Raw genomic sequence first — 26988 nt, 5'->3', positions numbered from 1 at the left:
AGGGTTATATTCAGCAATTGATTGAAGAAAAACATTACCGAAATCAAAATCAAAGTTGTAAGATAAGATTACAGCAGAAAGTTACCTTTCCCTAACTTTGGTTGGAATCATTTGATTTAACTTCATCATCTAATCAAAGTCGAATAAGAAGAGTTGATGTAATCGAAGTCGAATCCATGAGATAGATATGAACGCCCTTATACCCGAAGACATAGCTGCAGCAAATAACAAATTCATATATATATATAAAAAAAAGGGGTCAATTGAAAATCAGTTTCCATTAATCAAAATTAATCAGACAAACTACTCCCTTTGACCCTTTGATTGAGAATTTCAAATCAGTTGAAAACACCCAATCAATTGAAAACCCCCAAATCAGCTACATCTCAGTTATAATTTCAATATTCAAGCCAATTATAAATTATGAGAAAAAAAATCAATCTCGTTTCTAACCTTGTATTTTCTCATGCTAACTCTCTTTCAAACAATCTCATTAAAAATCCAACTTCCATCTGAAACACGGATCGAGTTCATCAAAAATCAGCTTAATCAAATCTGATAGAAAATTCTAACAGTAATTTTTTCAAACAGTACATAAGCATATGTAAATAGCATAGTGAAATGTCAGAAACTTACCTTGAGGCCAAACCAACTGTCAGTAGAGAAGGAAAATTCTCTGATAACTTCTCCATCAAACTTTCTCGTGTTTCGTTTCTTACCCATCAAGTGGAAACCCTAGATCTTTTTCTCAACATATCATCAACTGCAACTTTCTCAAGGTTCTCCTGCATAATGAGAGATTTGTAGTCGTTTGCATAAGTGAAATAAAAGTTTCGGTACAAAAAAGAAATAGATTTCACCAGAGAGAGCAGACAAGACTATACCAAAAAACAATTGTGTTTAGAGATTTAAGGTTTCAAAATCGAGTATATCGACATTTGTTTGGGCGGGAGAGAAAATTGAAGGCGCGAAAATCGAATTCGCCCGCGAAAGTTGCCGCCATATTTCTTTCACCCAAACCATTGGGCGCCAAAGGAAATTGTAGTAGCAAGGTTCTAGTGAACACTTGAGATGGCAATCCGTGTGACAATGAACGGAAGAGATGGCAATCCATGTAATAAATAGGCTATGATTTCTATTGGTCAGAATAAATAACATACGGATTCTGGTTGACTGATGATCATCTTGTGTGATCCATGCTTCAAGAAAAAACTTTCAAGTGGTCTGAATCAATTCAATTCCATATCTTGGCTAATTTTATATAGTTATCGAAGACTTGCAAATTTAAACGTGTAAATAAATAACAAATTTATGTGAATTCGTCCTTATTATTTACAATAGGTTGACATTTTTTTGTATGTGATTGAATAACAGTAGCTTATCGGTATAACTAGCATGCTATCTACTCATCAATTGGTGGATAACAGGTAAAACCGACGGATATCGAGTAAATTTGATTAACATTGGTTGAATATGGTGTAAAGTGTAGATCGAGATATATATATATATATTAAGTATTGTCAGTTAATATGACTTATGAACTTGTTTGATCTTATTGGACATACTTAAACAACTATATAAGTCGATTCCAAGACATATTCATCCATCTTTGTAATTCAAGCGATCTTATAATATTATTTGGTGAAATACACATAAGTCAATTTTAAGACAGATCATCGACTCTAAGATTCACTCAATTTTCTGAGTATGCATAAACATTTATATAAATCAAATTCGGGTATTATAAATGAGATATTCTTTAAATCTCACTGTATTTGTTTAGTGATTCACCGAATTTGATCCCAAAATATATTCATATGTACATCTCCGTAATTTTTCCAAACTTTTTTGATATGCCGAAAGATTTACACAAGTTAATTAATGGTAATTTCTTGAGGTCCGAAAAAAAGTCTCTTCTAGTTTGGTAGACTAATATCAAGGATAATAATGTTTGTTGTCATACTGGAGTACTTAATGAGAGCTAGGAAATACTCATCCTTGACAAGAGTATCGAATATGGATATGCTAGGGGTCAATCGTGAGTTTGTCCATATCATGGGGTAGATAAAACCAGTATACCTCAAAAGGATGCTTTAGGAGTCTGTCATGAGGCCCATGCTCAGAATGGAAAATGTATCTTGATGTTCTAGGAATCATTGAAAGGCCCAAGTTAGACGAGCCATGGCATAAAGCATACACGACCAGTTGTATCTCGCGGGCATGTAGTTGGTATCAGTCTCTGATCTCAAATTGGGGCGAACGCCGTACTTACCGTAGATATTAAGTCTCTGCTCATGTTCAAGAGTCAGTCGTGGACGTCTGCTGAGTCTTTAGAGCGTACACGACCGACGTGTCTTGCAGAGACGCATGATAGGAATCGTGGGATTATGACCAGCGTGTCTCACGGGGATGTGTGCTACATATCATGGATATAAGCGCCTTTCAGACTAAGGGACGAGTCTCGTGAGAGTTGATTTTGATACATGATTACATCTTTTTGAAATCATAGTTGAAGCCATGGATGAGTTTATTTGTTAGCAACTAGAACTCATGTTAGGGTTGAACTCGTCTTTTAACGATCAGGGTTAAAATAAAGGTTGAACATCGTATTTTCGTAGCGAGCTAAAGCCGGGGATAAGCTTGTCTTTTAACAATGAACGCTGAAAACAAGGTTGAACTTGTCTTACAATGACGAGAGTTGTATTCGAGGATGAACTTGACCTTTGGCGGCGAGGACTGTAGTCAGAAATGAACTTGACTTTTGGGGACGAGGGTTGTAGTCAGGGCTGAACTTAACTTTTGGCGATGAGGGCTGTAGTTTGGGGTTGAACTTGACTTTTGGCGACAAGGACTCTGATCGAGTAAAAACTTCATCTTCTGGCAACAAGGGTGTATTGCATCTTTCAAACCACTTTATGATCTGAGAAAACTCCAGAATGACCGTTTTTTCCCTTTTTGCGCGACCTTTAGTAAAATGACCAGTTTTCCCCTGCTTTGATAATTGATAAAAATGACTTTTTGTCTCTAGTTATAAAATGATCTTTTTGCCCATAATATTTAAAATTACCACTTTATCCCGGTGTCAAAATTTACTCGAACTGATTGTTTTACCCGTCCCCCAAATTTCACCATCTACAAGGAGTATAATATGTTTCCATTTGGTCTAATTTTTCATGGTTTCTATAGGTGATACCAACTCTAGCGGGGCGAGTACCATTTTATATAAGCAAGAAATATATATTTACATCAAGAAAAAAAGAAACATTCCATCCTGGTTGACTGATCACCCAAATGGTAAGCAATCCTGTGATATTTAGTATGATGACATTTCAACTCTTTCAAAATTAAAAATGATTTTTTTTTTAAAAGTCCCAAATTAGATAATTTTTTAGGCAGGAAATCCAATAGTTTCCTTTACAACTCCCTCGTATCCATTACTCGCACATTGCATTTGTAGTTAAAGTAGACATCATGTCCCAAAATTATTTTCATTCGTATATTCGATACTTATTTTTATTATTTTCTTTTAAATTTCTGTTACACTAAAAATTGATACGGGATAAGTCATTGAATTTGACTCTTCACTTTATTTGTATATATGTAGTGCAAAATAGTGCCATAATAAAGATACAAAATTGGCACCATCTAGTTTTCTATATAGCCACCAGAACCCTTGGGTATTTTTGGACATCTTGATCAACACAAAAAAAAAAACAACGTTGGAGTTAATACTCTTATAGCCATGTAACACATAACCAAGAGATATGCACGTCTTAAATGCACGCGTGAATAATTAGGGCCCTAGATACATCTTTATGGAAAACTGTTCCTGATTCGTTCTTGAACGTCCGATCTTTCTCGTGATCGGGTGTCTCATTTTACTCCTATGTTATGCTCAAAAGAGAAAGAAAATCTTAACCATAATCTTTTCCCTTTCTCTTCTCCGCCACCCTTTCTCCCTCACCCTCTCTGCAATAAACCCTTCCTTAGCAAACATTATAATGATAAAATATCCTTTTGTCTCTCTGTGTCTATCTCACTTTCTCTCATCAAAAGTCATCACCATCACTACCACCCATTCTCCATCTCTGTGTGAAGATAGATCATTATAATTAGATCTGTGAAAGAGAAGCAAGGTAACTTATATTCTTCAAGGCTGCAATTTTTTTCTTTTCATTATTTGTATTTTCTGGGTTTTGAAGATAATTACTAAAAAATGACATTAGAAGAACTAATGATAATAGGAAGTGGTGGTGGTATTGTCAATAGTGAAACTGAGCAAAAAAAAATGATGTTTTTTCATCCAATAGTCATTTGTAAGCTGTTGGGGGTGATTTCATTTGCATGAGGGTCTTAACAGTCTGTTTAAGGAGTTGTCGGTACCACGGTACTTCTTCTTCTTCATTTATCATTTTTTTTTCTACTTTCTTTAAATTTAATCGAAACGGTGGAAAAAATGTTAATAACAAAAAATTTAGATATAGTTTACTTTTTATGCAGAAGATGTAATTTTTTTTTGCTCGACTTAGATTTTATTTTGTTAAAAAGGTTATATTTTGATTTTATGTTTTCAGTTAATTCTAAACTTTGTATTTTATTTGCTTGCGTCTAAATGCAGAACTCAAGTTTGTCAATTTTGCAGGGAGGAACCAGATTTGGAATTAGTGCTCCATCAAATCTAAAAATCATATCTAAAATACGGACTAAATGATAATATTAGGTCGCTGCAGTATGAATATCTTAGGTGTTTTAGGCTTGTCCACTGGTATATTTTAGTTTGCACCAGTTGGATCCATAGGTTTTCATGGGATTGTATTTATTTTAAGAGATTGCATATATATGTATATATATTCTTTTTTTTTGTGAAAAATGAAATTGTAATTTTTGTACAGAGAGAAGACTATGTAAATTGAATTTAATAATTATGAAGTTAATTTTCTGATTTAATTTGGTTCATATGTATTTTTTTTCTCACAACCGGAATATTTAGGTCACCCCTAGTTGCTATAATTTATGGTAAGTGCAAGATAGCTACAAATATGGAAAGTGCATGGTAGCTACAAAAATTAACTACCATATTAATTACAACCCTATTAATTACGGTATTCATTTCCATATTAATTACGATATTAAATTACAATATTATTAACGATACTTATTACCATATTAATTATGATATTAATTACAGTATTATCCATTGGAAAAACATTCCTGGCACCTACAAAAAAATTAGCTACCATAACAGTTCTGGAATGATTTGGGAACTATATACCGACTAGCAAACTTGTCGTTGAACAATTCGACAACTATTTGTCAACTGCAACATAGGTGTCTTAACCTATAACAATTATGGAATCCCAATATTTGACTGCTACCGAATTAATTGTTAAATAAATTCACAACAACGTTTTAGTGTAGTTTCCATATCATTTGACAACCACCTGACAACTACGAAAATGTAGTTGTTTGAGATTTTGGCAAGTAGTTAACAACTCCGAAAACTAGTAGGCTTAGTTTGTCGCACTTAACAAATAACGTGTTTGGCAACTAAACTTTAAGTTTCCAAAAGTGCGCATAGCTACTAGTTGGTTTTGGTAGTTGCCATAACATTTGGAAACAACCCATATGGCAACTTAAGCTCGGCAACTACCATTTGTTGCCTTTCTGTTTCGCAACTAAAATATCATTTTAGGCAACTAAACTAGTATGATTGCTAATACTCAGGTTTTTTGTAGTGGGTTTTAGTGTTCTTTACTCTGTACTCAACTTCCATTGTGGTTTACGCCGTCGCTTGTTTCTATACCTCCAAAGATGTTACTTTCAAGAATGTTAGCGGAGCATTTAGTAAAGTCTGGGGGAGGCTTATCGTAACTTTCTTGTGGTATTTATGTTGGAGAAAGTACTAATAATGTAACTGAGAAGAAGATACTTAACTCAAAATAATGTTGCTGATGTTGCTGCACAGAAAATGTAGAGGCACGTAAACTACGCTGTCCTAAAGGCAATATCTCCTGCCACTCCTCTGAGATGCTACAGCAGTTGGCGAGTCACCTCCAGGATACAATTACAGTTAGTACCCCTCAATGTAGCATACAATGAGGGTACCCTTAGAGCTTGGAATAACTTAAAAGAGTAGAAGAGATGTTTACAGAAAAACAGAGGGAGAGTAGAAGAGATGTTTCTCTGTGGTGTGTCAAATGAGCTCAAGACTCCTCCCTTATATAGTGTTTAAGACGTTACAAACGAGAGGAAAAATGCATGCAAACAAACCATGCGTATGACAAAAATACTGGTAATGTTGGGTTAAAAACAGTGTTGCTTTTGTCAGGCTTAGAGCAATGTGTTGTCAAGAATCCAGCAAAAATGGTAAACGTAAAAAACAACGTAACTCTAAAGGAGACGATGAGAAATTGTTTATGGGAAACTCTTCTACCTCTAAAGTGGTGGTAAAAGGCAAGGTTGAATTGAAACTCACTTCAGGAAAAACTCTCGCATTGAATGACGTGTATCACGTCCCGGACATATGCAAGAATCTTATCTCAGAAACCATCTTACTTGGGAAAGGTTTTAAATTTGTAGCTGAGTCTAACAAGGTTGTAATCTCTAAAGGTGGTGATTTCGTAGGAAAAGGATATGTCACTGATAACATGATTAAGCTTAGTGTACTTTCTTTGAACTTGAATGATAATGCATCTTCTTCTGCTTATGTTTGTGACTCCTCACATGTTTGGCATGATAGACTAGGACATGTTAATTTCAAATCTATTGAAAGACTTGCTAAATTAAGCTGCATTCCTAAAATAAACTTTGACAGAGGTCATAAATGTGAAATTTGTGTTGAATCTAAATATGCTAGAAAACCCTTTAACAAAAAGGTTGAACGTAGTACAACTCCCCTAGAACTAATCCACTCAGATTTGGGAGATTTGAAATCAACACCAACTAGAGGAGGTAAAAAATGGTACATCACTTTTATAGATGATCACTCAAGATACTGTCAGGTTTATCTTCTTAGAAGTAAAGATGAAGCCTTAGACGCTTTCAAATTATATAAACTTGAAGTAGAAAACCAAAGAGGTGTTACTATTAAAACTCTTAGGTCGGACCGAGGCGGTGAGTATGTGATACCTATAGGAGAATTCTGTAAACTTAATGGCATCATTCATGAAACTACTGCACCTTCTTCACCTGAGTCGAATGGAGTAGCTGAAAGGAAAAACCGAACACTCATAGATATGGTGAACGCTATGTTAGCTAGTTCAGGGCTACATTCGAACCTGTGGGGGGAAGCAATTCTCTCTGCTTGCTATATCTTGAACCGAGTTCCATTTAAGAAATCCGACAAAACTCCATATGAGTTATGGAAAGGAAGACAACCGTCCTATGCATACTTTAAAGTGTGGGGTGTTTGGCCAAGGTGGCCACTCCTCGTTCCAAGAAAACCAAAATAGGACCTAAAACTGTAGATTGTGTTTTCCTAGGATATCCTGAGCACACTAGTGCTTATAGGTTCATGGTAATTGGTGAGAACACCATAATGGAATCCAGAGATGCAGTGTTTTTCGAACACATTTTCCCTTTAGGGTCTGGACCTCATAAAAGGGTCCGCGATGATCTCTCAGATGTTCCTTCGACTAGTCAACCCCCGTCTCTAGATGCTGAAACCGAACCTAGAAGAAGTAAGAGGGTCAGAACCGAGAAAGGTTTCGGTCCAGATTTTGTGACTCTTACGGTAGAGTCTGAACCCCAAACCTATAAGGAAGCTATGACTTCTCCGGAAGCTCCCTTCTGGGAAGAAGCTTCAAATAATGAGTGGGATTCCATTCAACAAAATGAAACTTGGGAGCTTGTAGACTTACCTCCTGGTAGTAAAACCATAGGTTGCAAGTGGGTCTTCAAAAGGAAACTTAGAACAGATGGAACTATAGAAAAACACAAAGCTAGGTTGGTAGCTAAGGGGTACAGACAACAGGAAGGATTAGATTTCTTTGATACCTATTCACCGGTCACTAGAATCACTTCTATCCGGATGCTGATTGCTATTGCTTCTATTTATGATTTGCATATACATCAGATGGATGTTAAAACTGCTTTTTTATATGGTGAATTGAATGAAGAAATTTATATGGACCAACCTGAAGGTTTTGTTGTGAAAGGTTTTGAAGATAAAGTATGCAAACTGAAAAAATCTTTGTATGGTTTAAAACAAGCACCTAAACAGTGGCATGAAAAATTTAATCATGTAATGATATCTAATGGCTTCAAGGTTAATGAATCTGATAAATGTGTTTACATTAAATCTGTGGATGATTCTCATGTTATTGTGTGCCTATATGTTGATGATATGCTCATATTAGGTAGTAACCTTGATAGTATTAATACCACTAAAAGCATGCTTAACGAAAACTTTGACATGAAAGACTTAGGCCCTGCTGATGTAATCTTAGGGATGAAAATCAGAAAGATGTCTGATGGATATAGTCTTAGTCAATCTCATTATGTTGAAACTGTGCTTAAGAGATTTAATCATGAAAATGCTAAACCTGCAACTACTCCTTATGATCCCAATTGCAAATTGAAAAAGAACAAGGGTGAGGGTATTTATCAACTTGAGTATTCTCGTGTTATTGGCAGTCTTATGTATTTAATGAACTGTACAAGACCTGATATTGCCTATACTGTGAGTAGATTAAGCAGGTACACTTGCAACCCTGGGCAGGATCACTGGAATGCTCTCTACAGAGTTCTACGGTACCTGAGAGGAACTTCAAACTATTGCTTAAGTTTTGGGAAGTATCCTGCTGTGCTAGAAGGGTATTGTGATGCTAACTGGATATCAGACTCAGATGAGTGCAAATCCACTAGTGGGTACATCTATCTTCACACTTGGTGGTGCGTCTGTGTCATGGAAGTCTACCAAACAGACATGTATAGCCCGATCCACCATGGAGTCTGAGTTTATAGCCTTGGAGAAAGCTGGAGAGGAAGCTGAATGGATACGAGGTTTCCTGGGTGGAATTCCACTCTGGCCCAAGCCTGTGTCTTCGATCGCAATCCACTGTGACAGTCAAGCTGCTATTGGATGCGCAAAGAATAGTGTATACAACGGAAAGTCTATACATCTTCGAAGAAGACACAAGACAGTGAAACAACTACTCTCTACTGGCATCATCTCTATAGACTTTGTAAGGTCTAAAGAGAATATTGCAGATCCTTTGACGAAAGGGTTATCTAGAGAGGTAGTTAGATCCACATCGAAGGGGATGGGACTCAAGCTCATAGAATAAATCGCCATGAAGGACACTCAACCTTGTGAATGGAGCTCCAAGATCAAGGTTCAATGAGATAACTAATTTTTGGTGATGTCGAAAGAAAGAACTATCTTTGTCCCTCCCTATGGTGTAACCGTATGATAGTGCTGCCTGCATGTTTTAGGATGATCTGTCAAGATCTTAATGAGTTCCATGGCTTTGCTTAAAGCGGAGTGTGGCAGGACACTCTTAATGGACTCACCTATGTGGGTGTTGGAAGTGGGGCCGCTTCCTATGAGAATTTGAGCTTTTTCTCTAGAGACATTCATTAAGTCCGGGATTTAGCCCACGGCCAAAACGGGCACAACGGCAAGAGCTTGGCAGCTTTCTTTTTCAAAAACGCTTTAAAATTACCATTTTTTCCATGGACTATGTTTTGATCCCTAGACCTATTGCCCATTAATTGTTTTTTCTTTTGAATAGATAAAACAATAGTCCCACATTGACTAAAATCTAAAGAGTTTTAGACATAAATACCATAGAATTGGCTATAAGGGCATGGCCCTTGGGTCATTAGACTTTTGTGCTTGGAGGGAAGGCTTAGAATAGGGCAAGGTTGCCTTTCCCGTACGCGCGGTGCTTCGCACAGAAGCACGCACGCCGCCGCCGTCCGTCCGGTCGGTCGGGTCGGGCTCAGGCTCGGGTGTGGGTGTGGGTGTGGGTTCATTAGATCCTATCTTTTTGCTGAAAATTTTGGTACGTGTTTTACACACATGTAGAAGAATCTTCTTCTTTGTCTGCACATGTTTGTCTTGGATTTCTTGTCTGTACGTGTTTGTCTTGCTTTCCTTGTCTGCACATGTTTGTCCTGGCTTTCTTGTCTGTACGTATTTGTTTTGGGTTTCTTGTCCGTACATGTTTGGCTTGGCTTCTTGACAACACACTGCTCTAAGCCTGACAAAAGCAACACTGTTTTTAACCCAACATTACCAGTATTTCTGTCATACGCATGGTTTGGTTGCATGCATTTTTCCTCTCGTTTGTAACGTCTTAAACACTATATAAGGGAGGAGTCTTGAGCTCATTTGACACACCACAGAGAAACATCTCTTCTACTCTCCCTCTGTTTTTCTGTAAACATCTCTTCTACTGTTTTAAGTTCTGCCAAGCTCTAAGGGTACCCTCATTGTATGCTACATTGAGGGGTACTAACTGTAGTTGTATCCTGGAGGTGACTCGCCAACTGCTGTAGCATCTCAGAGGAGTGGCAGGCGATATTGCCTTTAGGACAGCGTAGTTTACGTGCCTCTACATTTTCTGTGCAGCAACATCAGCAACATTATTTTGAGCTAAGTATCTTCTTCTCAGTTACATTATTAGTACTTTCTCCAACAATCTAAAGGCAATATCCTCTTTACTATATTTTGTAACAACATGGGAAAGAGTACTGTAGACAAACCCCCAAAGTTTAGTGGAAAAGACTTTAAACGATGGCAGTCCAAAATGTTATTCTTCTTAAAAGACCAAAGGCTAGATGAAGTTGCCTTAGAAAGACCCTCAAGAAGGCTTCATGACCGTGGTTATGAAGATAGACTGGATAGGTGGACTAGGAAAAATTACATGTGCAAAAACCATATTCTTAACTGTCTGGATGACTCCTTGTACAAAAGAGAATTTTACTGCTTTTGATTTATGGGAAGCCCTAGAAGAAAAATATCTCGCTGAAGCTGCTGGAAGCAAGAAGTTCTTGGTGGCTAGGTTCCTGGAATATAAGATGACTGATGAAAAGCCTGTTGTAGAACAATTCGTCGAACTCCAGCTACTCATCAATGAAATTCTTGCTGAAGGCATGCATATTGATGAATCTCTACAAGTATCTGCAGTGATTGAAAAACTACCACCCTCATGGAACGAGTACAAGAGGAGGCTGCGACACAAGAATCGCGAAATCACCATGGTGGAGCTGGGGAAAAAGATCCAGGTGGAGGAACTTCTGTGCTGCAAGGACAAAATCCTGATGCTGAGCAAAGACATGTCCAACAATTTACTCATCGTGGTTATATACTTGAGTGTGGCTATCGGTTTGTTGATCTGGTTTGCGACCACGACTGGTGAAGTGAGAAACAAGTTAGCTATTGCTCTTGTTGTTCTATCAATATTCTACTTTATCGGACTGGTTTACGTAACCCTCATTTATAACGTCACGACAGTAGTTTGCGTTTTGGAGAAGGATTATGGCAGAAAAGCCTTTGGAAGGAGTATGAAACTGATCAAGGGTAAGATATGGGTTTCTTTCTTTGTCTATCTTCTTCTTGATATCGCATTTGCCGGTATACTGGTCGTATATTCCTTGTTCGTGGTTAATGTTAACATATTGAGTTTAGTGGGGAAAGTGTTTGTGGCAATAGGCTGTTATTTGTTGATGACAATTCTACTCCATTTCTATTTTGTTATTCAAACGGTGATCTATTTCAAGTGCAAGGCTCATCACAATGAGAGCATATCAGATGTTGCACGTCACTTGGAGGATTCTTATGTGCACCTGGTTAGGGAAGATGGCGCACAACGAGTATCCGTTTGATGAATCTGTAAGATTGTAATGCTGTCTTCATGGTTCTGTAAGATTGTCTTCATCAAATGTTTGTATTATTATTTAAGTAATTAATAAAACATTAGTGGTGCAAATGTAAATGTCAAACTCATAATCATGGGAAACTTGGTTATCCCTTGTAGAACAATGTAATACATTAACATCCCTTGTAGAACAATGTAATACATTAACAATACATTAACATCAATGATATCGTTTAATTTTGATCATCAACGGAAAAAGAAGCTTTTTAAGCGTTCTAGAGGTTAAGTCAAGGGGACCCTTTGTCCCCTTATCCGTTCATTCTATGTATATATGGAACCCTTTTCCAAGACTCTATCTAATGCTGAACTTAGAGGCCTTATCTCGGGTTTTAATATAAACATAAATTGTCCTTATATTAGTCACCTTCTGTTTACTGACCACTGCTTGATCTTTGCCAAAACTAATACTAACCAAAGCAGAAACTTGTTAAAACTCTTTGAGGACTAAGGTAATACTTCAGGCCAGATGATAAACTTCTTTAAATCTGGTATTTTCTTCGCTCTACATATTCCTAATAGTCTGGGAAAAGACATCATAATTATTTTAAAAGTGAAAAAAATAGGAAGTCCTTTATTTACTAACAAATATAAAGTGGCTTGATTTGATAACTTCACTGTTAATTTGGGTGGCAGACTTAAGGCGTGGAACAGTGAACCCCCCCCCCCTCGGTAGAGGGGTTACGGCTGAAACTGTTCTTGAGAATTGAAAGAGTATGGTATGTCCATTATTCTTCTGCCTAAGACTACCACTAAGAGAATTGAGAATACACTACACCATTTTTAGGATTTAGCAACCTACCTTAGTTGTTACGACTAGGGTTGCAAAAGGCTTTTTCCATTGCGAAACACCCTGTCGCAATTTTTCGCAACGACATAAGCTCTATTACGAATCACGGTAAGCAACGGCACCTATCGTTGCTAAATTTTCTATTCGCTACAGGTGCACGTCGTTGCGATTTTTTTTAGTAACAGCAGAAAAAAGTCTTAAAACCAAGTCATAGCTTAGAATCAAAGCCACGACTCAGGATATTAAGTTTTCATGTTGTTAGAGCATTTCTCGGTCGAACTCGCATGCGTTGCTATCTCAAGCATGTTTGTCAATGTTAGTGATCAAAACTATAAGTCTTGATTTCTAGCCTACGTAGCTAAAGGTCTCGGACTAGGATAGAAAGTGTAGTTGAGCTCAAGAACTCCATGGCAATCATCATATAAGACGAAGGACTACTCAAGGAACTGGTGGATCTTCATCGACTAAAAGGTATGTGGAGACTTGAACTTATCTGTCACTCGAAAGTCTATTTACTCTACCTCCTACTCTTGAGACAAAAGTCGTTTTGATATATAGACTTTCATTATACACATTTGCTATTTCGAGCCGAGTTTATATCGCCTATCTGTTTCTCTAAATGTGTGTTAGTAAGCTTTCGCTTAAGCCGAATTCATCTTTACCAAGTGACGAAAGTCATGTTATGTTTCAATCACTTTGAAAATTGCTCTGACGAAAAATGGTCTGTGAATAACGGCTATATAACGTTCTCTGAGAATGTTTCAATGATTGAAATGAGAGTTTAGATTACATAACCATTGGTAGGATATAAGCATTGTTGTGGAAACACATGTATGCATAAGTCCTTATTCCTTGAACAAAAGTTTGAGAACTTTGTTGATCAAGAGAAATAGAAGTGGCGTGAGCCAAGTCCGTGAACTCAGTCCGCAAACTTGCGGAACTTCTCGACCCGAGATTTTCTGCTGGAGTTTGTGTACTCCTTCCATGAGCTTAAGTCTGCGAACCCAGTCCGTGAACTTGAGCGAGTTATATCTAAAGTCGGTTGTTCTTGAACTAATATTTAAATAAACTAAGGAATGCTTTTGCAAACCGTGGATATAAAGTTCATGAACCGATTCGAGTGAATCAAACAGTTTTTGCTTCAATTGTGTCTTGTGTAGTTACATAAGATTTCCTTACAATTGATCAACTGTCTAACTAGTTCATTTGAGTCATTTGAACTAGTTATGGTGAAGAAGAATAAGGTTGATATGAGAGTAATCATATGACTAACCTTTTGGTTGACTTGTTGAACCAACAAATGTTAATGTTTGGGTACGGTTCATAAACCCAAAATTGGACATTTCATTTGTGTGACAAGCTAAGTTTTCGATCTAACGGTTGAGAAATATTATCTTGAATCTAATCATGTTTTCATATAACGGTGAATATTGAATGTTTTGTTACTAAGCTAACATTGATTGCAAACCCTGATTTGAAAGTGTATATAAGGGAGAACTCTAGCAACTGGGAAACCTAATCCCCACACATTCTATGTGATACTAGTTGTGCTAAGCTAGAGTCGATTCTCCTTTAACCTTTGGTTTCTTCTTCTAAACCAGGTTAACGACTTAAAGACTTCATTGGAATTGTGAATCCAAACCGATACTACTTTTATCGTAGTTGTGTGATCTGATCTTGTTGTTTCTATCGTACGAGTACAATTGTAGTAATAATTGGCTTCAGATTTCTATCTCCGATAGGCAAGATAAAAAGTAATCACAAACAAACTTCGTCTCATCGTTTGTGATTCCGCAATATCTTTTTTCGCTGCGTCGATTAATATTATTGTGAGGTGATTGATAATATTAAGCTGTTCTTCGGGAATATAAGTCTGGTATTATTGATTGGTTCATGTTCACCTTGATTTATCAAAAGACGGAACAAAACTCGTACGTATATTCGTGGGAGACGAATTTATCTATTATCGTAGACTTTTCTGTGTGATACAGATTTGTTTATTAAAGTCTTCGACTTTGGGTCGTATCAACTCTTAGTTGTGGGTGAGATCAGCTAAGGGAATCAAGTGCGCAGTATCCTGCTGGGATCAGAGGCGTAGGAGCATAACTGTACCTTGGATCAGTGTGAGATTGATTGGGGTTCACCTACAGTCCAGACCGAAGTTAATTTGGAGTAGGCTAGTGTCTGTAGAGGCTTAATACAGTGTGTGTTCAATCTGGACTAGGTCCCGGGGTTTTTCTGCATTTGCGGTTTCCTCGTTAACAAAATTCTGGTGTCTGTGTTATTTCTATTCCACATTATATTTGTTTGTATAATTGAAATAATACAGGTTGTGTGTTGTTCAATCAATTAGAATATCCGACCTTTTGGTTGTTGATTTAAATTGATTGACACTTGGATATTGGTCTTTGGTACCATCCAAGTTATCTCTCTTTGATAAAGACTCGCAGATTTCTATTTGCTTGAGTAAAGATCAAATCGAGAAATTGAGATATAAACTCTTTGATATACTTTTATCTAGATTGAGTCTGACTGTCTAGTTGATTCTCTAGAAAGTATATTAGAGTTTGTCCATACATATTTCTAAGAGAAATATTGGGTGTGGTTGTTAGACCCCCGCTTTTTCACATGTTCATATGAAAATCAACATGACATACAAATGACATCAGATAAACTGATAATCCATTAATATTTTGAAAATGGACACAAAAAAATCAAATGAACAGGGAATCCATGTTATTGAAAATTTATACGATTTGGAAACAATATACCCTTACACAGACAACTTGAAAGCAGATCCACTTCACTTTCTTCCTTCTCCCAGTATAAGACATGCACAATGCCTAAGTTATCAGAATCCATGCTACCTTGTTCATTGAATTTAGGCAAAAAAATTAAAACCAACTCATTATGAGGGGTATGGAGTTCCACACCAGGTGTTAGTGAAAAATACCCTTGAAACCTAACATTATATGAACTCAATGCATCCCACAATGCTCAATAAACATTTTCCATCCTGAAAGCAGTAACTGAAGCTGTAATACATCCTCATCAAACACATCAGAAATCGGAAGTCTTTCAAATGACGCCATTTAACATCAATCACACTCAGTATAGATTGCAAAGAGAAACTCGAAATGATAAAGAGTTGAGTAGTAAATTTTACCTTTATATCAACCGGATTGTTTAGTGAGCAAATACGTACTAAATGACACACCTACAACATATATGAAGTCGCTTAATCAAAATCTTCAACATTTGGCTTTGTATTCATAAACTATATCAAAAAGTACCTCTCATCCCAGGAATAACTCTTAAGTGTCAGCTCTGGCCATCCAAGCTGAAATTTTGGTGTTGCAATTCGTACATGACATCAAGTCACTCTTACTATCATATTTACAAGTTCACAAGAACTTACAACATAAAAGATGCAACAAATCAAACAGTCAATAATGTAATTCAGAAGAAATCACTAACCATTGCCAATTCTAAACCACCTCTAAGTGCAAATCCTCCCATAACAGCAATTGTTGGCTTTTTGACATCTGCTCAACACAAACTGAAGACTTCTGTTTTCCCATCCCTAGATAATAATTTACGAAGTATATAACACACCTTCAATTGTGTTGACCAATGACCGTTCATCAAGAAGGCTAGAATTATCCCATGCCAAGCCAAATCGAAACACTAATTAAACTCTTGAATAAAAATCTCTCATGTAAACATCTAGGAAGATGATAATTATATTAGTCTTTTGTACCCAAACCCATGGATATCAAAATCTCCTGCCATCACCGGTCAGAACTACATATATCTGATTTGATTCAACCATACATCACCATCTCAACTCAAATCCATTAGTTCATCAGAGCCATTTCCTAAGAAATCTTCACCATCATCATTAGCATAAATAAAACAATATCTATCAAACTCAGGTTGTTCTTCAACCTCATAATGTAATTCAGATTAAACTCAATTCTGAATCATTCTTCTAGACCTTCAAATTCGTCTTCTACATCATATCCGAATATGAAACCCTAATTCTTTAAAAAATTTCAGATTGTTCTTCTTTGTAATCGAACTCTCAAATTTGCATGACCATCTTCTTCTTCATGTTATAATCTTCAAAACGCATCCACTAATTTCTTCTTAATCATCACCAAACCTAAATCATAACTTTGAAGTTTGACTTGGATGTATTTAGTAGCCCTAGTGTTCCCGACCACACGCGTACTTCGCATACTTGAACACTTTGACATTCGCAACCCACCATTCGCCGTTGCAAAAAATTTGCAACCGAAAATTAGCAACGATGCTAGTGTTGTTGCTAATCTGAGTTGCAAATCCCTTAAAATGGTTTAGTGATAATATCCGTGATTTCTGGTAGGGAAAACTTGTCCCTACGAAAGGAATGTATATGAAAGGTTGGAGAGGTCTCTGTAAAAGAAAAGAAAAGAAAAGGGTAGGAATGGCCTGAAGAAGGTTGATTAATGAACTTGTATTTTATAACCAAAAATAGGTGGAGACTTTTTCACCAACCTAATTCTACTTTTACTAGAGCTATGAAAGGGAAGTACTTCCCTAACACAAATCCTTTTCATGCTACTTGTATGATGGGTCTTCTTGGGCCTGGAAGGGGGTTTATAAAGGTTTGATTATCATAAAAGACTTTAGCATATGAGAGATAAGAAATGTCAAAATAGTTCATATCGATAGATGTATCTAGATGAGGATGGAAAACCCATCATCCCAGAAGAATTAGGAATAAACACTAACTACAGTATGGTGAATGAATTAATGAATGAATCTTGATGGAATATGGATGTGCTAAACCAAATTTTTGAGTGAGACATAATAGCCAGAATTCTTACTATCTCTCCCAACGGTAACAAATATGATACTCTACGATGGATTGATAAAAATCAAGGTAACTTCACTAGTAAGTCTCTGTATAGTATTTTGATAAGAAGGATTCTCAACCAACCGATATGCTTGCCAAGAAAATCTGGGGTCTCAATGTTCTTCCCAAAATCCAGTTCTTCATCCGGAAAATTGAGAATATAGTATGCTTCCTCAATGTTCTTTCCCCATGCACTCTGTGTAATAGTTGTAATGAAATTGGGGAACACTCTCTTATGTACTGCAATTTTTCCAAAGTTGTTTGGGCTCATTGTTCTCTGAATTTGGAAGATGCTAGTAATGGTTTCAAAAATATGTCTGACTGGTTCTTTAGCTGGTTCTCCACCAGACAGTCTGTTACTCAATGGGGATCTTGGGCTAGTGTTTGTGCAATAATTTTCTGGTTCATCTGGAAGGCGCGGTGTGACACTGTTTTCCAAAAGACAAAACCTTTCCCTAGGAATACAGCTAAACAAATTATCAGTCATTTGAACTCTGTTTTAATGCATCAGGCTAACACTACTAATAGATTGAATGATTGATTGATGGAAGACTCTGATCCAAGTCCCAGTTTGCATGTATCCATTGCTTACATGTATGCCTTGGATAATGTTAACGTCCTAACCGGAATTGGTGTCTGCATAATATGTCCTTCTGGTGAAATTATTGGCAAGAAAACCAAGTGCATCAGAGTTCATAGAACTGAAGAGGGAGAATGCTTAGCTGCTAAAGAAACTGTTGATTGGGCCACTCAACGCCAATGTTTTAAAAACCAGACCGGTCATCAAATCATTAAATCTACTGGATCAGGGTCAAGTGGTTCAACCAGTGGGTTAACCAGTGGTTCACTGGGTCACATATAATAATAATCTTTCTGTATATTGAACAAATATACTATTCAAAATAATTGACACTAATCTTATCTAACATCAAAAGAGTCACTGCCTGTGTGTCGTCGGATGCCTCTGCCAAACGTGGTGGTAGGATCCATTATATATATATATATATATTAATTAACAATACAGGGGTGAGAAAGAAAACTATTAATATCTTATTCACCCTCTCAAACTAAATGTAGATTCATTATTTGTTTCCCTTTCTACTTTCTTTTAACATTTTCATTCTCTCTCTTTAACACCGTACTAGCATGGAACCCGTGCTACACACCTGGTATAACGAGAATTCAACCCCCATTTGGAGAGGCGAGGATTTTCCCCGCACCCGTCTCAGAAAGGGTCACTGTTAACGACTGCAGTGTATAATGGAAACAAAAATTATTTTTTAGTAGGTTAACAATTGGAACCAAATTCACCAATCACATTTGGTTAAAGTGTTTGAGATAAATTAAATATCCTCTTATGAAATTACTTTAGAAAAATTATACCAACCTTTAAAATTAGTAAGTAGTTCTACCCTTAGTCTTGCTAGATTTTAAAATACCTATACATTCAAACATTTATTGGCTAATCATTTATTGCAACTTAAAAGTAAAAAAATAAAGTCGTAATAATATTTCAAAAACCTAGTAATAGGTTTGTACCTCGCTAAATATTAGAGAAACTAAAAAAAATAAAATGATATTAATATAAAATAGATTGACAACTCTAAATAATAGGAATACGTATAAAGTGCTTCCCCTCGAAGATGATGTACTGACCTAACTTTCTTCAGAAATCATACACTTTCGTTAAGAATCAATTGTGCAACTCAACTGCTCTTCTAGGCTCCAACTCCATGTACTTAAATGAAAAATCACACTCAGTCTATAGTTGCATCAGTATCTGATATTAAAGACACTAAAAAAACACAATATACATATATGAAATAGATTGCTTGCTCTAAATAGTGCATACCATATGAAATGCTTCCCGTCATATAAGATTTGATCAAGGAAATGTATATAAATAACTCATCACTTGGAAAAACTAATTAATCGATCTGGAAAAAAATAGATTTAGTAGGACTGGGGTTACCCTCGCTTCAACTATAAGTGCCGAACATGCCAGATCCAAGTCCATCTCAAAGACAAAGATGACGATCTTTAAGCACTCTTCCTTGAAATACAATATATTAAAAAAGACTTCGTTAAGAAACATAACGATTCAATAATATTCATGTTCCATGAAAACATAAGAAGTTTTTATCTTAACATTTAAAAACTATACCAATGCAAAACAATTACACCATGATGCATAAATTTTAATTTGTTAAAGTGATCCACTACCCTTTAACAATGGTGGGATCCCAAAAACAAACTGATGGTGTTACTTGAGCATGTATAACTAAAAGCCTGAAACAACATAAATACTTATACACAGAAAGGTAGAGAACAAACATCAATAAAAACGAAGAACATAAGTGGAAAACAAAATCGTGGATCACCAAAACTACCTAAAATTACCAGCATATGAACATCACCGATCTCCAATTACCATGCAGATATTACTCTGATTTATAATAGACCACGTCAAATCATTTGTTAAATGAACATCAAGAAAACAATAAGTTAAAATGTATGCACTATATTATAACATATCAGAGAGTCAATTTAGCGAAAGAATATGCCTTCACCTAAAGTAAAAGACTATGTAATACAAAATCACTAACCTCATTCATTTCAGAGGCTATATTCTTAAGTGGATACGTGAATTAGGAAACCATAAATAAAAAATATACGAGAATTATGAAGAGTAAAGAAACCCGAAAAAATGACTTCCCCTAAAGTTAAAGAACAAAAGAGCAAGAATGTAAAAATATAATATGACTTTATATTACTCAAAAATATCGTCATTATATATTACTCAAAAATATCAAGCGCAGCAGCTGAACTCTGCAAAATCATTTCAGTGGATTGTTTGGGTCGATTCTGTATTCTATTACTTTCATAAATGTCACAAATCCTAAATTCTACTTCTACTATTAATGGTCATATTCTAGGCTTAAATACACATGATGCCTTCTTGGTCATATAGTCTAGCAAAATCGATTAATCGATTTTCTCCTAGTTTTACTAAGTCTTAATTTAATATACAAAAATGATTCACAAATGAGGAGAAAATGCAATAAATTTTCTTAAGCAGGTGAATATTTCGTCCAAATCTTATTTTTTCAGGTATCTATGATTGTATTTTCATGCATCTGCGAATTTTCATTAGGAAGGATTCAGCTAAATGTCAAAATAAATACCACATCTACACGCGACGCTATACAAATATTACAAAGGAGATTTAACAACTATATATATATATATATATACCTACCACTGCAAACCCATCTCCATTTTTCTCTCTAGGTGATGTCGTTTTCACATTTAGCTACTCACAAAAATTATTAAATTCATCTAGCCGGACTAACCAGATTGTGATAGAAATTATCAAATTCAATCTAAATTGTGATTTCTCAAGGAATAACAAAAAGTAAACTAAAATGATAATCATCCAAGCGTGGTGCATAAGTTCAGTGACAGGATGAAAAACTACACTTTGCTGATTCCGATTTCCGACTAATGATAATAAACCGTGCTTGTGTTGGAAACAAAATGCGACAACACATAAAGTAAAAAAGTCAGCGATGCCACAGACACCAAGCTTTGTCAGCAGGCATAATAATTCCTTCTCCCCAAACTTGTACTTATTATTATTGGGGAAAATTATTTGTAGCCCAATTTGTTAATTTTTTATACCAAAAACTCACCAATAAGATTCCATATATGATTAACCCATAATTAGTTGTAACACTACTTTGATTACAAAAATAACCTTTCACCTAAATTATAATAATTTGATTTAAATAACAAAACTAGTGACAAAACCCCTAGGTGACCAAACTTGTGGTACAAAAAATCCAACCATATTATTTTTAATAAATAAAAACTATTTGATTAAAAAGCGGCACAAAAACCCCATGTCAAATAATAATGAGTAAATTTAGTTTTTATTATTTTTTAAAAATCCAAACATACCCTTTTTATCTTCATTTCTTCTTCTTCTTCTCTCTTTTCTTTTTTCTTCTTTCTTCCGCCTCCTTCTCCCCACCATCATCACCACCAGCAGCAACAAATAGCTCCGCGAAAACCAGAAGCAACACCTCTGTTACCACCATCAGCAACACCTTTGTCTCCTCCGTTTCCTCCACGAACAGATCCGTTTCTTTTTCTTCTATTTTTATGTTCAGATCTATCACCTCATTTTCGTTCCGCACCACCACCAAATCGACGACCATTTCCAAGACCACCATCACCTCCTCCTTAACTTCTTTAGGGTTTATTTATTCCTCCGTCAACACCATATCACTGTAGAACTTAGAGTTACAAATCACTTGAAATAGAAGAAGAAAAAGAGGAATTGGATGTCAGTAAAATAACAACAAATCAACATATTGTTTGGCGAATTGGGAATCTGGTTCTCATCTCTTCGTCCATTGATTCACTTCTTCAATAGTGGTTGTACAACCACAAACCATGACTTCAATCTGGTACTAATTTCCTACTTGATTTCATACGAGTTGTTGTTGAATTATAATTTTATATGAGTTTCTGTTGAATCCATTTGATTTTTTTTTTTTGAAATTGAGATAAAATTTTGGTCATCTTTGTTAAATCTGTCATTGGGTTTATATTTTTATGATGGTTTGGACCCGATTTTGGTTTTTTTTGGGTTGAATTGATTTTACATTCCAATGAATTTTAGATCTGAATTTGAAGTCATGATTGTTTCAGTTTGATTGATTCGTTGTGTTTAATGATAATTTTGGATCAAGCACTTACAAGAGATGATGTTTGGGATGTAAACATATACACCAACACAATATTTCTCTGAAAGTGTTGGAAAAGGCAAATTAAAACACTCACGAGTAAATTTTGAATGAAACCAATTTCGGTTTCTTCTAATTTTGGTGAAAGCGATTTTGATTTCATGTAATTTTATTTTAATTTTTATAGGTGAAACTAACTTTGTTTCATTTTTTTCATCTGCATCAAAAATATATTCCTTTGTCATTGTCGTGTGTAGCTTAATCAAAAGACTCAGCGGTTGAATATGTTGTATGAGGAAGCAAGTCAAGTTGCTAACGACGTTGTCCGAAATATAAGAACAGCGGCTTCCTTTAGGTGATGGCTTTGGGTAAAAAGAAATGTGAAAGTCCAGTTTAAGCTGATATAAGGCTTGGACTAATTTGTGGGATTGCATTTGATTAATGAGAGCTCGATTTGTGGAGCTTGGAAGGATATAATTTTTTTTAAGGGTTCCCTCTATAGCTCTCAAAACCGTTCACTGAGATATTATTTATTATATAAAGTTCTTGGAACTATTAAGAATGGTACACATTTATTTAGTTATTCATTTCCACAGTTTGTGTTTCACATGGGAAGTTTATAATTGAAGTGGACCTAAAATTTTCACATTCTTTCTGTTTGGATTGTTGAGTACTTACATATCAAGTGGTACTACAGGGCTGCAGGTTGCTTTCCACAAACAACAATGAATTGCCCAAGAAGCTTAATTGTTATACAACGTTTTCATAGAAACCTGGAAAAAAAGGTATCACCTGGACTACCTTTGAATTCTTCATCATTTATTTAATATCTTTATTTTTCTTATTTATTTTTGGTACAACCTATTTTGTCGACGAAACCAGTATTGTTGGCAAATTTATGGGATTGTTCTCATTGAAACTCAACTGTTTGTTGCTTTCATTTCGTCAATTTTGTATCAAGCAATACTGGTCGGTTTACTTTTTGTAGACGAAACCAATTATTGGTGGTACTATGATTTATGATGAAACAAGTTTTGGTGAAACCTTTGTTGGTGGATTGATTTTTAGATGAATTTTGAACTGAAGTTTGTCTAAGTACTTTAGTCTAAAATGTTGAGATCAATGAAGTGTGCATTACTGTCTCTTAGTGAGGTCCATTTTATGGGCTAACTTTTTAATTGAAGTCCATGCCAGTTAAAGAACTGGTTAAGGAAAGTGTACAAGTTGTTTGGTTGTGCAATTATTGAAAACTTAAGTTGCGTTTCCACAGTTAACTTAGCAGTTGACATTATGTGGTTTGTTAATGTTGAGCTGCCATGCGTACATTTCAAAGTCATATTTTGCAGTTCAATCTGATAGTTATCATCTATGGTTAGAGTGGTTAGACTAGGTGCCCCTGTTGAACTTGAAAACTTGTATAAGTACCACAGTGTGGCCCTCTTTTGACTCCTGCACCGACACTTGTGTGCAGCGTAAGCGAAGGAGGCATCTCCCTAAAACATGCTCTTTTTAATTTCCGAGTACCTATTTAAGATGATTTGAGCATATGGAAAGAGAAAAGTAACTATTCTATTCTTGTTGGCCAATATTCTTATATCTTATTACTGATATGTTGGAACTGCTTGTGTTTGATTCATGGTGTCAGGTACTCAGTCAGACCCATCAAATTGATGCTAGAAAGGAGAGAAAGATGGAGATATTAAGGACTGCTCTTGGGATGAATAAAGTTGATGAAACTTCTTTAATACAGGAAGAAGGGAAATAGGAAACTGTTCTGGAAACAGTGGAATCTGATTCTGAAATTAGGTGAAGGAGAGGGTCCAAAAGAAGGTTTAATAGAGAAAAATGATGGCTAGAATTGAAATGGGAAGTAATTGCAGGTGGTGAATTGGATTGTGGAGCTGATTAGAGTCATCTAGGAGATGTTGCTGCCGCTGCTTTCAGATTTGCAGTGTGCAAGTGTAGCTGCTGGTATTGTTGATATGGTTATTGCAGTGATGGGTTTGATATGGTTATTGCAGTGACAGGGTCTTGTGACGAGTTTCATTTGATGCTGCTAGTAAGCTCCGGTTGCAGCTGAAGTTAATATTATAGAGAAGGTGGTACTGGTGTTGGCTTTGAGTTGGTTCTCTATGAAGAATGGTTTGAGCTGATGCTTGAGAATGGTTTTTAAGTACAGTTGCAGGTTGAGAGTGTAGAGAAGAACTGAGATGCCTATGTTGGTGGTGATTATGAACTGCAGCTGGTGATAATCAGAATCCATGGAGGAACTGGTGTTGCTCTGGTTGAATTAATATGGATATTGCAGGTCCAGTTGAAGATCAAACTGAGCCTGAGATGGAGCATTTGTGGTGTTCAGGTATGAGCTTGAACTGAAATGCAAGGCAGTAATGCAGTGGGTATGGGATTTGAAGTGAATTCGTAGTTGCAGGTGCAACGAAGTGCTGCAATACAATGAGGAATTTCCTGTAAACCTAGATGGAAAGATATACCAGGTGAAGCTGAGTAATGGGTCTTGAGACATAACTGGTGGTATTGCTGTTGAAGCGCAGAAACCAATTATGGTTTCATCTTATTTATGATGAAACCAAAATCGGTTTCATCGTATTTCAACAATGTATTTCTATCCATGAAGATGTATAATACCTCTTAAAAAATTTCTTGCAGGTGATTTCTCACGAAACCAATATGAAACCAAAATCGGTTTTATCGTATTTATGATGAAACCAAAATCGGTTTCATCTTATTTATGATGAAACCAAAATTGGTTTCATCGTATTTTTGGGAGGTGGTGGTGGTGGGCGGTCGTGGTGCTGGTTTTGGTCGGCGGTGGTCGACAGTGGTGGTGCTGGATGGTAGGGTGGCTGGTATTGGTGGTGCAATTACGTAGTATCGGTGGTGGTGGTGGTGGTCGGAGGTGGTGGCGGTGGTGGTCGACAATGGTGGTGCTGGATGGTAGGGTGGCTGGCAGTGGTGGTGCAATTGCGCAGTATCGGTGGCGGCGGAGGGCGGCGACGGCGGAGCGGTGGTGGTCGGTGGCGGAGCGGTGGTGGTCGGTGGCGGCGGTGTGGTCGGTGGTGGCGACGGCGGTGGTCGGTGGTGGCGGCGGTGGTGGTCGGTGGTGGCGGCGGCGGGCGGGGCGGCAGAGCGGGGTGGTCGGTGTCGGCGGCGGCGGTGGTGGTCAGTGGAGGCGACGGAGGTGGTGGTCGGAGGTGGCGGCGGTGGTCGGTGGCGGCGGTGGCGGAAGGTGGCGTTGGTGGTGGTCGGAGGTGGTGGCGGTGGCGGCGGTGGTCGGAAGTGGTGGCGGTGGTTATCGGTGGCGGCGGTGCTTATTGGTGGTTGTTTATTTCTTGTTGGGGGTGAAAATATAATAAGAATTAAAGTGTGGTTGATTTTTGTTTTTATTGGGGTGATTTAAACTAGAAGGGTAATATAGACAGTTTATATTAAATGGGGTTTTTGTTAACAATTTGTTTTGTTGGAGTTTTTGTATATGGATAGTGACACCTTTGGGGTTATAACTCGCGGACCGGATACAAAACTAGTCATAAAAACCCAAGATGACCAAACTTGTGGTACAAAAATCCCACTCAAATGTTGGGATCCATTAAAACTCCATCGTAAACAAAATTGATATAAAAATTCCCAATTTTTAAAAATTGATACAAAAATCCCAAATTTAAATGTTGGTTTCATTATAAAATTTGATGAAACCAACATTTAAATTTGGGGGTTTTTGTGTTAATTTTGTCTTGATGGGGTTTTTGTGTTACTTTTGTTTTGATGGGTTTTTATTGGAAGGATGGTTACACCTTTGGGGTTATAACTCGCGGACCGTAATAGATATAAAGGTTAATTTAGTCCTGTTAAAACTTTAAAAATATTAATTCAATTTAAAACTATTAATCTTGACCGAAGATCTTATAAATTGCGCTACACATATATACAATTTTAATAGTGGATTTTTGGAAGAGAGAGGAATCAAACTTGGGTTTCTCAGAAATTTCCACTATTACAAATAACATTAATGCAAGAAGCTGACACACTCGCAATAAGTATACAATCCGAGCTAAAACAATTAAAAGAAGTTTCATAGATATCAAAGCTTCAATTGATCAAACAAACAAAGAAAGATTAAGTTGGTGTAAAAATTATATAAAAAAGTAAAACAACCGAACTCTTGGATGTAGTGTTTCTTCTTCTCCTTCACCCATTATTCCCCACATTTTGCAGTCTATCTTTGATTCTTTGTCATTGACCTCCAGAAAAATTCTCATGTTCATTTATCTATAGGTAGAAAACAAAACTTGAAAGTGTTGTGGTGTAACAACAAATAAGAATCAGGATGAGTTAGAAATGATATTAATGGTAAGATAAATCTCAAATCCACAAGGGATTGAGCCAAATATGGTTCTGAAAGAACTCAGCCACAGGGTTTTGTTATTGACTTTCTATCTGAGAAGATAATACTCTTCTCTTACAAATTAAATACCAATAATCGAACTCAACCAAGGACCAATGGATTGGACACACGCGTCACAATCTGGCTGGTTGACTAATTAACTAATCAAGTAATAAGGGAATCTAATGAAGGCACCCCTAAGAATTACTAGCAGCAGACCCTTCAGTGTGAGTGTAGCAGTCACATTGTGACATTGTCTTCCC

General features: G+C 36.5%; 2 long non-coding RNA genes across 3 annotated transcripts; one reads left to right on the top strand and one right to left on the bottom strand.

The window, feature by feature from the left end:
• Positions 1 to 92: 92 nt before the first annotated feature.
• LOC113360901 lies at positions 93 to 769 on the bottom strand. The gene is made up of 3 exons (XR_003364856.1): positions 637 to 769; positions 454 to 512; positions 93 to 215 (listed from the first exon to the last, which is right to left on the bottom strand). It is a non-coding gene; the product is annotated as an uncharacterized LOC113360901 (long non-coding RNA).
• Positions 770 to 3956: 3187 nt separating this feature from the next.
• LOC113360900 lies at positions 3957 to 4889 on the top strand. Of its 2 annotated transcripts, none has more exons than XR_003364855.1 (2): positions 3957 to 4136; positions 4643 to 4889. It is a non-coding gene; the product is annotated as an uncharacterized LOC113360900 (long non-coding RNA). The 2 variants fall into 2 exon arrangements; XR_003364854.1 differs by having other exon boundaries at positions 4619 to 4889.
• Positions 4890 to 26988: the final 22099 nt, after the last annotated feature.

The sequence above is a fragment of the Papaver somniferum genome, chromosome 3 (assembly GCF_003573695.1).
Source record: "Papaver somniferum cultivar HN1 chromosome 3, ASM357369v1, whole genome shotgun sequence".
Lineage (NCBI taxonomy): Eukaryota > Viridiplantae > Streptophyta > Magnoliopsida > Ranunculales > Papaveraceae > Papaver > Papaver somniferum.
This window is presented reverse-complemented; position numbering and strand designations above follow the sequence as displayed.